Below are 14196 nucleotides of genomic sequence, written 5' to 3' on the forward strand. Positions count from 1 at the left end.
ATTCAAAAAAGCAAAATAAAAAATGACAATACAGGCCGGGCGCGGTGGCTCAAGCCTGTAATCCCAGCACTTTGGGAGGCCGAGACGGGTGGATCACGAGGTCAGGAGATCGAGACCATCCTGGCTAACACGGTGAAACCCCGTCTCTACTAAAATACAAAAAACTAGCCGGGCGAGGTGGCGGGCGCCTGTAGTCCCAGCTACTCCGGAGGCTGAGGCAGGAGAATGGCGTGAACCCGGGAGGCGGAGCTTGCAGTGAGCTGAGATCCGGCCACTGCACTCCAGTCCGGGCGACAAAGCCAGCCCCCCCCAAAAAAAAAAAAAAAAAAAAAAATGACAATACAACAATAAAAAATAATACACATAAAAACAATACAGTATAAGAACTATTTACATGGCATTTACATTGGATTGGGTATTTTAAGTTATCCAGAGATGATTTAAAGTACATAAGATGATACGCATAGGTTATATGCAAATACTATGCCATTTTCTATCAAGCACTTGAGCATCCTGGAGGATTATGGCATCTATAGAGGCTCTTGGAACCAGTCCCCAGAGGATACCAAGAAACAACTGTGCTATTAAATACTGTATCTCACAGTGCTCCTTTACCACCTGAAAGGGGAACACAGCCACAGGTGAGGACAGACTGTACTTAAAACTCCGGCAGAAGTTGGACATGGTGGCTTATGCCTGTAATCCCAATACTCTGGGAGGCCAAGGCGGGCAGATCACCTGAGGTCAGGAGTTGGAGACCAGCCTGATCAATATGGAGAAACCCCGTCTCTACTAAAAATACAAAGTTAGGAGGGCGTGGTGGTGGGTGCCTGTAGTCTCAGCTACTCAGGAGGCTGAGGCAGGAGAAGGGAGTGAACCCGGGAGGCAGAGCTTGCAATGAGCCGAGATCGCGCCACTGCACTCCAGTCTGGGTGACAGAACGAGACTCCATCTCAAAATAAAATAAGTAAATAAAAATAATAAATACATAAATTTCTATTGCTTATAAATTACTTAGAATAAGGTTATTTTTGTTATAGCAGCCCAAAGGGACAATGTATTTTACCACAATTTTTTTAAATGTGGGACAAAAAACTCATGCAGTGCAAAAACCTCAGTCAGTCTCCTGCCAATTTCTCCCCAAATGTCTTTTCTTGTCACTCTACAAACCTCTGCTCTTACTCACACGGGGCCACATGTGCATCAGACATCAAAGGAGAGGTCAAATTGCATTAATGATTCTCAACCAGGTCCACTCACCACCTACAAGCTTCCTGGGGCCATCTCCAGTGACCAGGACAGGAAAGCAATTCTGCATCTAGTTATTATCCAAGATGCAGATTTCTAACAAGAATTTGATGGCAATGGCCTCTCCAAAGATTGGTAGCTCTCCACCGGGAGGTTAGAGAGAGGCCAGAATTCTCACCATTTCCAAGGGGGTAAACTGAAGAACATGAAAAAGGTGGCACTGGTTCCAGATGCCGTAATTTCTTGGTAACCAGGCGTGATCAGAAAGCAAGAACTCGTAAGTACCACTCTCTCTTTCTCTCTATTTGCAAAGGTTTAAGAGATGGGAGGAAACTCCAGACATGGACTCAGAAGGCTGGGACTCAAATTCTAGACCTGGTGGGTCACTGACGTGATTTTACAACTAGTCCTTGGTAGGAGAAAGCCTTGGGAGATACAGAGAATCTACAGAAATCTAAACTGTATCTATTTTGTATTTAGTTCCACCTATTTTTGTGGCCATACTGCATAACAAAAAGGAAGCCTTAAATAGATTAACTGAATTCAAATGGTTTGGGGTGGGGGTCAGAACAGAAGAGTCACATGGGATGAGAAGAGGAAGAGATTAGTAATGTGATACTTCTATTTGAGGCACAGGGGCTGTGAGACCATCACCATTTGGAGGCAACATGGTGGCAATGGAGCAGGCTCTGCTTAGCAGTTAGATTCAAAGTCCAGTCTCATCCCGGCCAGGGGTCTCTTTAATTATAAAGAAAATGTCATCCGGTTGAGAAACAAAGGCCAAAAGTTGATTAGAAAAATAATTTACTATACTTTAAAGTAATGTATTGATTTCCTTATTAGGTAAGCTTCTCTAATTCCAGGAAGATATCAGATTAAATATAGACAAGGCTAGGAAAATAAAAACCATAGTATTTATATTTTTGTGTTAAGAAATCTGTGTGTTATCTGTTACTTTACGTACTCTAAAAGAATATGGTCTGTTTCGAATAGCAAATCAGTCTTGAGATTCCAATTAAAACATGTAACTGAGGCCAGGTGTGATGGCTCACATCTGTAATCCCACAATTTTGGGAGGCTGAGGCAGGTGGATCGCTTGATAGCAGTTTGAGACCAGCCCTGGCAACAGAGTGAAATCCCATCTCTACAAAGAAAAATTTTTAAAAGGCCAGGTGCAGTGGCTCGCGCCTGTAATCCCAGCACTTTGGGAGGCCAAGGCGGGTGGATCACAAGGTCAGGAGTTTGAGATCAGCCTGGCCAATATGGTGAAACTCTGTCTCTATTAAAAATACAAAAATAAGCCGGGTGTGGTGGCCCGCGCCTGTAGTCCCAGCTACTCAGGAGGCTGAGGCAGAATCCCTTGAACCCGGTAGGCGGAGGCTGTAAGTGAGCCAAGATCATGAAACTGCACTCCAGCCTGAGCAACAGTGAGACTCTGTCTAACAAAAAAAAAAAAAATTTTTTTTAAATCAGCCAGGCATGATGTGCATGCCGTGGTCCCAGCTAGTCAAGAGGCTGAGATGGGAGGATCGCTTGAGCATGGGAGGTCGAGGCTGCAGTAAGCCATGATCACATCAGTGCAGGCCAGCCTGGGAGACAGAGCAAGACCCTGTCTCAAAACAAAAAACATATAACTGAGTAGTTAGTTTAGACGTGTGATTTTACATAGAAATTTTACTAAGTTTAAAATCAGTACTGGCAGATGACAAACACATGAAAAGATACTCAACATCATTATCATTAGGAAAATTGAAACCATGAGATACCACCATATACCTTTCTAAATGGCTAAAATTTAAAAGACTAACCATACCCAGTGTCGGGGAGGATGAAGAGAAACTGGGACTCTCACACACAGCTGGTAGGAATGTAAAATACTACAAATATATCAGAAAATTTGGCAGCTCAAGTTAAACATACATACAGCTACCACAGGATCCAGCCACTCCACTCCTAGGCATTTACCCAAGAGAAAAGGAAATATATGTTCACACAAAGACTTATACACAAATGTTCACAGCAGCTTTATTTGTAAATGCCAAAAAGTAGAAGCACCTGAGATGACCAACAAAGGTGACTTGATAGACTGTAATACCCATAAACAAAATCAGCAAAAAGAAGAAGAAGAAAAAAAAAAGGCTGGGTGTTGTGGCTCATGCCTGTAATCCCAGCACTTTGGGAGTCCCTGGCGGGGGGGATCACGAGGTCAGGAGATCGAGACCATCCTGACTAACACGGTGAAACCCCATCTCTACTAAAAATACAAAAATAAAAATGAACCGGGTATGGTGGCGGGTGCCTGTAGCCCCAGCTACTCGGGAGGCTGGGGCAGAAGAATGTCGTGAACCCAAGAGGCGGAGGTTGTAGTGAGCTGAGGTCACACCCTTGCACTCCAGCCTGGGTGACAGAGCGAGACAGAGGCGAGACTCCGTCCTCAAAAAAAAAAAAAAGACAAGCACCTACATAGCAACGCCGAGCAAGGGCTCATCTCTACTAAGATTAATATACATTATTAAATCATGATAATATGATATATTTCATATATATGTATGCCAGGCGTAGTAGCACACACCTGTAGTTCCAGCTACTCAGTGAGATGGGAAATCACTTGAGCCCAGAAGATCAAGGCTGCAGTGAGCTATGATCACACCACTATATTCCAGGTTGGGTGACAGAGCAAGAATCTGTCTAAAAAAAAAAAAAAAGAAGGAAATGAACTATCAATACATGCAACAATATGGACATATCTCAAGATAATTATGTTGAGTAAAAGAATGCAGAGAAAAAAGAATATATACTGTATGAGTCAATTTATGTGAAATTCCAGAAAATGGAAACTAACCTATAGTAACAGAAAGCAGTTCCATGGTTTCTTGAAGAGTGCAGAGGCAGAGGGAGGAATTCCAAAGGTGATGAATGTGTTCACTCTCTGGACTGCGGTGATGGTTTCACAAGTGTATATATATGTTAAAACTTATCAAATTGTACACTTTAAATATGTGCAACTTATCTCAATACCCCAATAAAGCTGTTGAAAACACTAAAATGTATCATGCCTATAATCCCAGCACTTTGTGGAGGCCAAGGAGGGCTGATGGTTTGCGCTCAGGAGTTCAAGATGAACCTGGACAATGTGGTGAAACCCTGTCTGTACAAAAAGTACAAAAATTAGCTGGGTGTGGTGGCTTGAACCTGTAGTCCCAGCTACTCAGGAGTCTGAAAAGAGAAGATGACCTGAGCCTGGGAGGTAAATGTTGCAGTGAGCTGAGACTGTGCCACTGCACTCCAGCCTGAGTGACAGAATGAGACACTGTCTCAAAATAAACAAAAATAAACAAACATGGCCGGGCGCGGTGGCTCAAGCCTGTAATCCCAGCACTTTGGGAGGCTGAGACGGGCGGATCACGAGGTCAGGAGATCGAGACCATCCTGGCTAACACGGTGAAACCCCGTCTCTACTAAAAAATACAAAAAACTAGCCGGGCGCGGTGGCTCACGCCTGGAACCCCAGCACTTTGGGAGGCTGAGGCAGGCAGATCACTTGAGCTCAGGAGTTCGAGACCAGCCTGACCAACATGAAGAAACCCTGTCTCTACTAAAAATACAAAAAAACTAGCCAGTATGGTGGCACATGCCGGTAATTCCAGCTACCTGGGAGGCTGAGGCAGAAGGAGAATCGCTTGAACCAGGAGGCGGAGGTTGCAGTGAGCCAAGATAGTGCCACTGCACTCCAGACTGAGTGACAGAGTGAGACTCCATCTCAAAAAAAAAAAAAAAAAAAAAAAAAAAAAAAAAAAGCCCACTGAAAGTGACTGTTAAAATATCCTAGAATTGTAAACAGATCAGAAAGATTTATAGGCTACACTTACAAGCTAAACTTAAAAGACTAGCCCTTAAAAAAACTAGGTTCTGAATTCATAATTTTAGCACATTGAAAATCAATTGTTTTTGACCAAATTAATTTCTGTATAACGTTTGCATTACATAAAAATCCAGGGGTAAGAGTGGGTGTGGCATCCAAACCTCCCTCAGACATGCCACGCACCAGTCACCCGAAACTCACCAAGTCACTTAGTCTCTAGTCTCTCTGAACCTCTGGCTCCTCACCCATTGCAAGAGAGAAATATTTTCCAGAATAAATAATACAATTATTATTAATTATTTAGTATTAATATGTTTCATATTGATACACAGCATGTGCGTGAGAAGAGGCTCTCAGAGAAGTATAAAGTGACGTGCAAATATAAGAAATGGGCAGCATGTGTCACTTCGTAGCAATTGCAGCGCCCAGTGACAGACATGGGAAAGGTGACACACATCCCCAGAGGCTAAGTATGACTCAGCACAGCCAGGTCGTGGAATTTTCCCAAAGCCTCTTCGTGATGTCATGGTGGATGTCGTCAGGAGAGGAGCTGCCACAGAAGCAGTCAGGTCCTTCCACACACAGGCAGTGGAAATGTACTCCCAGCCGTCCAGTGACCTCCCCGCCCCACCCCTTTCTCTGGTCTCGAGGCAAATCAGGACAAAGAGGTAACACAAGAGCAAGGAACCCGAGATAGTGCTGGGAGTACCTGGGGTAATGCCTTCAGGCATAACACTTAACAACACAACAAAGGGCCACATCCATGTCCCCCCAGGAGAAAGCTGAAGAGGAGGGGAGGCTGACAAGCTCAGACCACAGAGCCTTAGTCCCTAGGCAAAGCTCAACTCAGCAGAGCCTTGGGAATGGAGGAGCCAAACAAGCTTTGACAAATTACATGACCTGGAAGAAGAGGTCCCTTCTTGGTGACTGATTTTCCCTCTCTACTGATGGATCAAAGGGAAGACATCGATAAAAGATGGCAATCTTAAAAGAAGAAAAAAAAATGGTATCAGCATCTTGGATTCTGCTAACCAGCCTTCTCTAGGCTTCGGTTTCTTCAGTTCCGTAAGACAAGTGGTTTGGGGGGATTCTCCAACACGCCCACCTCTCATTGTAGGGGCGCAAGTAAGAGAAATAACATCCATCTCTATCAGCCAAGAATAAGAGGACAGAGCAAGCAGAGAGAGAACAAGGGGGTGAAACTTGTGGAGGGTGGAGTTCTTCCACATTATGACCATTCCCACCACGAGCCCATTGCCCTTACTCAACAGTAGCCTGCAGACGGCGCCTGCTGGCCCAAGACCTAGGTCCAAGGGAGGACTGTGGGAAATCTCACACAGGAAACCAGCTCCTGCGTCATGAAGGGTATCTGAGGAAAACCGAAAAAAACTCCTGTACCACTGAGCACTGGACATGAGCTCTGGAGAAAGTTGTCCCTGAGCCACAAAGTCCCCAAGGCCACAGCGGGCTTGAAGGGAAGAGCATTATTGTTGTCACAAATGCTGGGAGAGCACCTGGCTCCCTGGCTCGGCTGCTCCGGCAGATCAGCAGGGGAAGAGGCGACTGGACTAGCAGGGGACCGGCTGGAGGGCTGTGGAATTTAGGCTGAGGGGAGGCCACTGAATCTCCCAGGCACCTGCCACCAGGGAAATCCATGTTGGTGGAACCTTAAAAGCAGTAGAGGCCAGGTGCGGTGGCTCACACCTGTAATGTAATCCCGGCCAAGGAGGGCGGATGACCTGAGGTCAGGAGTTTGAGACCAGCCTGACCAACATGGTGACATCCCATCTCTACTAAATACAAAAATTAGCTGAGCGTGGTGGCACGCACCTGTACTCTCAGCTACTCTGGAGGCTGAGGCAGGAGAATCACTTGAACCCAGGAGGCGGAGGTTGCAGTGAGCCGAGATCACGCCACTGCACTCCAGCCTGGCAACAGAGCGAGACTCGTCTCAAAAAAAAAAAATCAGCCAGGCGTGGTGGCACATGCCTGTAAAATTTGCAGGGGAAGAAGGGGCAGGTTCCCTTTTCCCCGTTGTTACCGTGACTGGCAAAGGTTGAGCGTCACCCTCCGGGAACCCGTGTCAAGTGACTTTACAACCAGCTGGCAGAGCCACCTCGCACCCCAGCTGCCTGCTCTCCACGCTGACTCAAGGGGTCTTCTTAGAGGCCCCTTGGGATTCTTTCTGCCCAGCTTCCCCAGCTGATCATACCCTTCCAGAAGCAGGGCATTCTGCTTAGGCTGGCCAGATGCCAAATGGGGCCAGCAGGGAGCCAGATGTCACTTTCCTGTAAAAATCAAGAGCAACTGGAAACAGACAAGACTGCTTAAACGGATATTATCCAAAAATCAGAGCACAGCCTTTTTTTATTCATTGAGCTTAAGACCTGACATGCCAAACTGCTGGCATCCACAGCTGCTCCTGGGGAAGACCCCCACGCATCCCGCCAGCCTGGATTCAGGCACAGGACTTACCCTTAGTGTTTGGTCAGCTCTCCAGAAGGCAGACAGTATCTAAAGCAAAAGAAAAAAACAGCATTACCCTCACTGCTCCAAGAACTTCCCAGAGAAAACAGGAGTGGCAAGAACATAGTTGATTTTTTTTTTTTTTTTTTTTTTTTTTAAGACAAAGTCTGGCTCTGTCGCCCTGGCTGGAGTGCAGTGGCATGATCTTGGCTCACTGTAACCTCTGCTTCCTGGGTTCAACTGATTCTCCTGCCTCAGCCTCCTGAGTAGCTGGGATTATAGGCGCACGCCACCACGCCCAGCTAATTTTTTCATTTTTAGTAGAGATGGGGTTTTGCCATGTTAGCTAGGCTGCTCTCAAATTCCTGACCTCGGGCGATCTGCCCAACTTGGCCTTCCGAAGTGCTGGGATTATAGGTGTGAGTTACCACACGCAGCCAAGAACACAGATTTTAGAACCCAGAGAACTTTTTCACTCTTGTTACCCAGGCTGGAGTGCAATGGCACGATCTCGGCTCACCACAACCTCTGCCTCCTGGGTTCAAGCAATTCTCCTGCCTCAGCCTCCTGAGGTAGCTGGGATTATAGGCATGCACCACCACGCCCAGCTAATTTTGTATTTTTAGTAGACACAGGGTTTCTCCATGTTGGTCAGGCTGGTCTCGAACTCCCGACCTCAGGTGATCCGCCCGCCTCGGCCTCCCAAAGTGCTGGGATTACAGGCGTGAGCCATCACGCCCGGCCGAGAACCGTTTCTTTGCTTCCATCTTGGGGGAGTCTCTGAGGGCACCAGGAGGGTACAGGGCTAGAAGCACCAGCTCTGCTGTCCCGCTGCCTGGACTGCACCCCTTGTTACTCTGACAGCAGCTCTGTAATCACTCCAAGTCTGTTTCCTCATCTGCAAAATGGGAATAATAACAACGCCCATCTCACAGCGTTCCAGGGAATGCCCAATGAGGCAGCACACGCACAGCACTGGCGCCATGCCTGGCACAGAGCACACACTGGGACGTTAACCGACAGGCTTGGTGGGAAGCACTTAAGTAAAACCCTTTTCTGACACCCACTAGACATAAATAAGAAGTTCTAGAAACAGCTCTTGTTTTATCTGAAGTGCTTTCTCTTCCTGCCCACTCCATCCAGCCTCAGGCCCGCTTTCTTTGCATCTCCGCAGAGCTGTCTCTAATCCTTCAGGAGCTCCCTCTGAATACTGGGACTCTGGTTCTTCTCTCACTCTGCAACTTGACACTAATAAGGAGCTGTCTTACGTGACCTGAAATGTGTTCCCTATTTCCTGGCTGTTTCCTCAAATCCTTTCCTGCAGAGACCCCTCCCTGCCACACTAAGAGTACACCTCGTGTTTATGCCCACGGGAGCCCACAGCTGGTATTGTGTGTTCACTTTTTGGAGTTTTATCGACTGCTTATTTCTGAAAAAGCCACACCTGCTCTAGCCACTAGTCAATGAACAGCAAAATGGAAACACAGGCCAGCAAGCTCAAATCCCTGTTCAGAGAAAACCAGCTGCCTTGGCAGATAATGTCAAGACTGAAATTCAATGTCTGGGGCACTCAAGTCAATAAAATATTTACTGAGCACATGCCTTGCACAAGGAACTGTATGTACACTCAGGCCCTGCCCACAAAGTGCCAAAAAGCAAGTTGTTGGGGGCTTGTTAAAAGAAGCAAAAATGGGATGGCACGTGAGACGCACTCCAGCAGTGAGCCTGCCTAGCCTGCCTGGCTGCGTGACTCTGGGCGAGTTATTTTACCTCTCTGTGTCTCACCTATGAGAGTCCACCATTTGTAAGAGATGGATCTAATAGTACATTTGTAATAGGGTTGTTGTGATAATCACATTATGTGTATGTAAGGGGCTTAGCAAGGCCGTCACCACCACACAGGAGTTGGCTTTTATTATTCATAACAATAAATCATTACTTATCACCATCATTGTTATGAAAAGAGAGCCCAGTCCAACTGAATAGAGTTGGCAAGCCTTCATAAAGTCCCATGTCTCGAAGAATAATTTAATTTTGACAGGACAAGATAAGAGGCAAGGCCCTGCAGAAAACAAAGTCACCAAGAACAAGAGCAGAGGGGGGACCGTGAGAAGTGAGTTTGGGGCAACAGTGACTAATCTCACTATGGGGGCTGACACAGAAGAGGGTACCTGCGGGGTCAAATGGAAGAAAGAGCCCAACAGGTGAAATCATATGAGAGAGTCTTGAACGCCAAGATGAGGCAAGCTTTTCATTCGGTAAGTAAGAGGAAATGGTTTATTCTTTTGGCCATTTCCCATCTTCCACCGTCAGGCCCGACTCCTTTGGCAAAGTGTCCACAGGTGAGACTAGAAGGGAGCTAAGAGAAAGAGAGGAAGGCATGGTCAGTCAGGCCCAGGTGAGGTTTCAGAGTGAGCAGGCAAAATGCCCCGCTGCTGTGAAGGACGCCTCTGGGTGAGAAACCTGCCCCGAAGTGGGAACTTTCAGGAAACAAGAATCGGTGCCCATTCAGATGGGGGCAGGACAATATTGGGAGGCAGCCAAAGAGAAAGCCATGCTCATCCTCAATGAAAATGTTGACCAGAGGCCGGGCGCGGTGGCTCACGTCTGTAATCCCAGCACTTTGGGAGGGTCAGGAGTTCGAGATCAGCCTGGCCAACATGGTGAAACCCCATCTCTAGTAAAGATACAAAAATCAGCCAGGCGAAAGGGTGGCGCCTGTAATTCCAGCTACTCGGGAGGCCAAGGCAGGAGAATCGCTTGAACCCGGGAAGCAGAGACTGCAGTGAGCCAAGATGGTGCCACTGTACTCCAGGGTGGGCAACAAGACTCCATCTCTCAAAAAAAAAAAAAAAAAAAAAACAGAAAATGTTGACCTGAATGAGGCCTCCAGCCCATGCAGAAGGTGCCAGTGAGAAATGTGGACTGCCAGATTTTCTGCCATACTGACCATGGTGCTGGCCATCCCTGCCACCCTGAAAGGTAACTCCTTTCCGTGTTCCCCATCTTTCACCCTTCTCTCCTCACTGGCTCCCCATTTGGCCCCTTTTCAACTAATTCACCCAAAACATTCATTAAGCACCTACTTGTTCTTGGCACTGTTAGGGACTGTGAGGACAGACAGAAGAGGGACACAGGGAACTGTGACTTGGGATGAGAGTAGTGAATCTGAGGTCCTGCCCTGCCACTGGTCCCAGAGCCCCCATGAGTGGTGGTCTTGAGAGGACAGGTACCTATCACAGCACCTGGGGCACGCACCGGAAGTGAGACCTGGTGAAAGCAAGGAGCAGGACAAAAAGGGGCAAAGGGCCTGGGGGACCCACTGTGGGCTACCAGAGGCAACCTTCCAGGGGAGATCCTGGAGGTGAGGACTGACACAGGGAACCGAGTCAGCCAGGCTGCAGCGGGCTTCAGTAGAAAGACAGAAGGCAATATGGCACATGAGGGTACACTGGGGTAAACTAAGGAAACTTTGGATGACAGCCTAAATTAATTCAAAAAGCAGATACTGAGCAACTGTAGTGAACAAAGCCCCTTCCCTAAGGGCAGAGCATGGCAGGGTGGAGGAGCCATTAGTAAACAAATGTCGGCTGCTTTCAGGGAGCTTACCAGAATACCATGGGATACAAACCACAGCTCAGGCCTGCAGCTGGGCCCTCAGAGCCCTGTCTGCCTTTCAGGCTTTTTTTGTTTTGGTTTGGTTTTTTGTCTTTTTTTGTTTTTTTGACAGGGAGTCTCACTCTGTCGCCCAGGCTGGGGTGCAGGGGTGCGATCTCAGCTCACTGCAACCTCCACCTCCCAGGTTCAAGCAATTCTCCTGCCTCAGTCTCCTGAGTAGCTGGGATTACAGGTGCCTGACATCACGCCTGGATAGTTTTTGTATTTTCCGTAGAAACGAGGTTTCACCATGTGGGCCAGGCTGGTCTGGAACGCCTGACCTCAGGTGACCCAACCGCCTCAGCCTCCCAAAGTGCTGGGATTAAAGGCATGAGCCACTGCGCCCAGCCCGGTCTACCTTTGCATCTAATCTTGCTTCCTCAGGCTGGCTTCCAGTCACTGACTTACCAGCACCTTAGCAAATCCTAGTGCCCTCACCTGGTTACATCTCCTGTAGAGGCCTCTTCCCAGTGACCAATCAAGTTTCTTACACCCAACAGTGAAGTTGTATCCTCTACATTCTCCTTCCACCTTCCTCAGCCTTCCTCTTCCAGTTCTAATTGCTTGAAACCTCTGTAACTGGCCAGGTGTGATGGTTCATGCCTATAATCCCAGCACTTTGGGCTGTCGAGGCGGGCAGATCACCTGAGGTCAGGAGTTCAAGACCAGCCTGGCCAACATGGTGAAACCCCATCTCTACTAAAAATACAAAAATTAGCCAGGCGTGGTGGCATGTGCCTGTAATCCCAACTACGAGAGACTGAGGCAGGAGAATCGCTTGAACTCGGGAGGTGGAGGTTGCGGTGAGCCGAGATCACACCACTGCACTCCAGCCTGGGTGACAAGAGCGAAACTTCGTCTCAAAAACTTCTTTAACAAAACCTCTCCAGAATAAAACTTTCTAGCTGCTCAAATCCAATCACTGCTTCTCCACTGCCAGTGACATCAAAAAGAGGTCCACCACTCACCTCCTCCACGAAGCCTTCCTAAGCCCATCTCCTTCCAGGCCATTTCTCCTGTCTTGCTTTAGTGTGTGATTTACTGGCCTCTACTGAACTTCCTCTTCCATGTCCTCCTAGGGCCAATACCTCACCCACTAGGCTCTCTACAAACATCTGCAGCAGACTGTCTTGCTGCTTAGGTTTTGTTTATTTTTCTCTCCCCCAATCGGTTTGCCAGCAGTTGTAGGACAAGGATTGACCTCATCGCCCACGCTGTCTCTCAGCCCCGTGTAGGGATAGGAACACTGTAGGTGTGCAAAAGAATGTGATTAAGAGTTCAACGGTTAAGGAGAGCGTGCAGGCAGGAAGCTGTAGCTGCAAGTGAGAGAAATGCTGAGCACATCCACCCCCAGCACAAGTGTTTGCATCACATACAAGGATAGGGTGCCTTGGGGGAGGCCAGCCAGGGCTGCTGGTGGCAGTGGGTACGGGAGCAACAGGGAGGCAGATGGCAGGCACTCTGGAGGTTCTGGTTGTCATCAGCAAGTGTTGGTACTTCTCTGAGCCTGTTTTCTCAGCTGGAGAAGGGGTAAGGAGCCCTGGCCTACCTCTTCTCACAAAACAAGACACAATCTGATTTTTAAGAATTTCAGGCCAGGCACGCACATAATCTCACCACTTTGGGAAGCCAGGGCAGGCCCCTCGCTTGAGCGTAGGAGTTCGAGACCAACCTGGGCAAAATGACGGAAGCTCATCTCCACCAAAAAATACAAAAATTAGCTAGGCGTGGTGGCGCCCGCCTGTAGTCCCAGCACTGGGGTACTGTGGCAGGAGGGTCGCTTGAGCCCGGGAGGTCGAGGCTGCAGTGAGCCGAGATCGCGCCACTGCACTCCAGCCTGGGTGGGTGACAGCAAGACCCTGTCTAAAAAAATAAAAGAAAAGAATCTCAAAGTTGCCAGGGACCTAGGGGCTTGGCTTCCGACTCTGATGCGCTTTGTAAACTACTAAAAGCTGGAGAAATAAGGGGCTGAGCTCAGCCCCACCTCCCGCCTTGGGCGAATCACTGCGTCTGGGCGCCTGGAGCTTCCCCGTCTGAAACAAAGTGGAAGATCCTACGGGAGGCGGAGTGCGAGCGCCGGGAACAAGGAAAGCCCTCGCCTTACACGCCGCGGCTTCCTGCAGAGCTGAGCCACATCCAGTACGATGGGGACAACTTGGGCTCCCGATCCTGACAGCCTTGGGTTCGAACCCTCAGGGATCTCGCGCGAGGCGCTTTAGTCAGTTTCTCCATCTGCAAAATGGGCCCGAGAGCAAGAATGAGGCAGCCCGCGGGAGGACGCACCAGACGGGCGCTTGGGTGCTGGAGACGGGGCGGGTCCGGGGCGGGTCCAGCCGGCCGAGCCCCCGCGCGAGGGGAAGGGCGGCGCACTCCGCGTCGCGCACCGCGCGCCGCTCGCCGCCGTCTCCTCCAGCCGTCACTCGCGGAGCCCGCACCGCCTCTGCGCGCGCGACCCTTACATAAACGTCCCTCGCGGCGGCGGCGGCGGCGCACGTCCACCCGCTCCGACCCGCGGCGGGAAGAGGACCATGCGGAGCGCGGCGGACACTCACCTCCTCGCCGCTGCCAGTCCTCGCCGCCGCCTCCACCGCCGCTGCCTCCACTGACAGAGAACAGCTGCGGTCTCCGTGCAACCGAACTTGCTGCAGTCCCAGCCCCGCCTTACGGACTTCCTATTGGCCCAGGCAGCCCAACCCCTCCCGTTATTGGGCAGTGTTCTCCGTCACTCCTCGCCCCTAGGCTGTGGACTCCTCCCTGCGCCCGCCTGTCCGTCACGTTTAAGCCTTGGCGCCCCACGTCAGCCCCGCCCCTCCCGTCCCCGGCAAGCGCCTGGATTAGTGGCGAGGCTGGGAGAGCCCGCCCCTGGCGCACCACCGCCTACTCCCTTGTCTGGGGAGCCTCACGTGGGCCGCCGAACCCTGGCCGACGCCCGCAATAGGCGGAAGTGGCCGGGCTGCGACTTG

The 14196-nt window shown here is 49.4% G+C and overlaps 1 protein-coding gene across 4 annotated transcripts in view; it reads right to left on the minus strand.

Annotated features, from left to right (window-relative positions):
- The window catches only part of PC (pyruvate carboxylase), a 108057-nt gene extending 94183 nt beyond the window's left edge, over positions 1 to 13874 (minus strand). Inside the window, exons 1-4 of one of the 4 annotated variants that reach the window (XM_017857266.1) lie at positions 13786 to 13862; positions 13338 to 13465; positions 9748 to 9935; positions 7586 to 7624 (exon numbers count right to left, since the gene is read on the minus strand). The gene's annotated coding sequence lies outside the window, so the exon portion shown is untranslated. Of the gene's footprint in view, positions 1 to 7585; positions 7625 to 9747; positions 9936 to 13337; positions 13466 to 13785 lie in introns of all 4 variants that reach the window. The other 3 variants (XM_017857265.1, XM_017857267.1, XM_017857264.1) reach the window with 3 other exon arrangements.
- Between the last annotated feature and the right edge of the window lie 322 nt (positions 13875 to 14196).

The sequence above is a fragment of the Rhinopithecus bieti genome, unplaced genomic scaffold (genome assembly GCF_001698545.2).
Source record: "Rhinopithecus bieti isolate Rb0 unplaced genomic scaffold, ASM169854v2 scaffold_44159, whole genome shotgun sequence".
NCBI classification, from domain to species: domain Eukaryota; kingdom Metazoa; phylum Chordata; class Mammalia; order Primates; family Cercopithecidae; genus Rhinopithecus; species Rhinopithecus bieti.